Source organism: Larimichthys crocea, chromosome II, assembly GCF_000972845.2.
Source record: "Larimichthys crocea isolate SSNF chromosome II, L_crocea_2.0, whole genome shotgun sequence".
Classification (NCBI taxonomy): Eukaryota; Metazoa; Chordata; class Actinopteri; family Sciaenidae; genus Larimichthys; species Larimichthys crocea.
Genome location: NC_040012.1, coordinates 4545906 through 4547867, shown reverse-complemented (window position 1 = coordinate 4547867; position 1962 = coordinate 4545906).

The window sequence follows — 1962 nt, the reverse complement described above, 5'->3', positions numbered from 1 at the left end:
TTTACAATTATTATACATGTTTTAATGCCATAAAACCCCAAACCACACACTTTTATACACCTTTTTACACGCATTTTGTACAGTACTCCCTTAAACAGGACGCAGAACACATGTGCGTTCATACTGTACAGCACGCTGTAAAAAAAAGCATGCAAAATTACACAAAAAAAATCAGAGTCCGCGAAAAGTGAACCGCGATATAGCGAGGGATCACTGTATTTTGTGTTTTGCTAAACTAATCTGGGAGAAATGCGTCTACACTTTACAGCTGCTGCTTCTTACAAGAGTCTGGGTGGTTAAAATGATGCCTGGTATGACTTATGGCTGTTCACATGAGTTTCAATGGGTCTTTAACTTTCATCAGGACAACAAGTGAACTTCAGCTGAACTCATAATGAAGCAGAAAGTTCCATGTTCACACCACGTGCAGGGTTAGAAATGTGTAAACATGTTACTTCCTTTCGATCTTTGACTTTGACCATTTCTCTCATAGGATTGTCCTCCACAGTCTTCATTGTCAAACTTTTCAAACTTTCCATTATTCTGAGCCCGAGCTGACAAAAACAGCCACCACTCAAAGTCCTCTTGCTTCTTCTGGAGCTTTTTGACCGTATTACATCGTCTTTGTTAGCAGACGCTCAACTTGTTAATCTGCACAACAAGTTTCTTCAAACTTTGCCAGTGAAGTCTATGAGATACTGCTGAAAGCTCCAGAACGTGGAGTATTTTCATGCACTCCAGCCTTCAAACGGTCCTTTGAAGCAGCGAGCTGCAAAAAAAAAGAAAAACGTCCTGACTTTCCAAAAAAAAAACGTTTTCAATCTCAGCCACCAAGAAAAACTCAAATTGGTCCTCTCGTAGGCAGAAGTACAATAAAAAGACAGCGCCGCTCCCCGCGGACTTACGCATACATACTGTATCTCAACACACAACAAAGGGAAGAGGCCTCACAGTGAGTATAAAAGCTGACACTTTGGAAATTGAGCCTTCGGACTGATGGAGCTGCCCGGGCGCAGCATCCCAGAACCAGATGACAGAAAGAGAGATTCACACAAAAGGGTTCTGAATATTGAGGCGGGCGTCGTTGTCGGGGGAATATTACTGTAAAGATGTAATATAAACACAGAACTGTGCTCGGCCTTATTTACTCTCACTGCTGTGTGTTTCTGTGCCAGACATTAGCCCAGTTTATCACCAGCAGTAGCTGCGGAGGGAGAAAAGAAACAAATATAATGAAGGACTTCGGCCCGGGTATAATAAAACTTCACATTCCCTGAGGGGCAATTTAGGTAACGCGGCACAAAAAACGGGCTCGGAGACAGGAATTTGCTTTCCACCGAGATTGTCATCCTCCTCCTCTCCTTCGGCGAGCGGCATTATCTCCTCCTGTGATGAACTGTGTGTGTGTTTGTGTGTGGATGGAGGATGAGGAGGATGAGGAGGTGAAGGGAGGGTGGAGGGTTAAGTCTGGATTTGATCCCCACTAAAAGGACTGTTTGTTTTACAGCTGACGACCCCGGAGTTTAATCTGCTGCTTAGCCGCCTGCTCAATCTCTCCTCTCCTTCGTCTCCCTGCATCCTCTCCTCTCTTTTCCCCCCTTCATCTCCCTCTTTCTCACTCACTCAATCGTATCATCCTCTCGCAGCGAGTTAACCCCACCACTCCACCATCGCCACCTCTCTCCATCACCCTCCTCTCTCCATCCCTTGTCATCTTCTTATTCCTCCTCGCTTTTTATTCGCGGCGCCGCGAGCGTTTGTTCGCGATTTACATTTAACTGTGAATCCATCAGGTTGTGTGTAAAATTAAGCAGTGTTACATCACATAGTACAGTGGGTGCATGTGTGTGTGTAGGAGGAGGAGGATGGGAAGGAGTGTAGCGATGGTTTCAGGCCTTGAAATGTGTCCATGTGTGTGTGTTAGAGCCTCTGAATGTTTGTGTGTGTGAGACAGGAGGACAA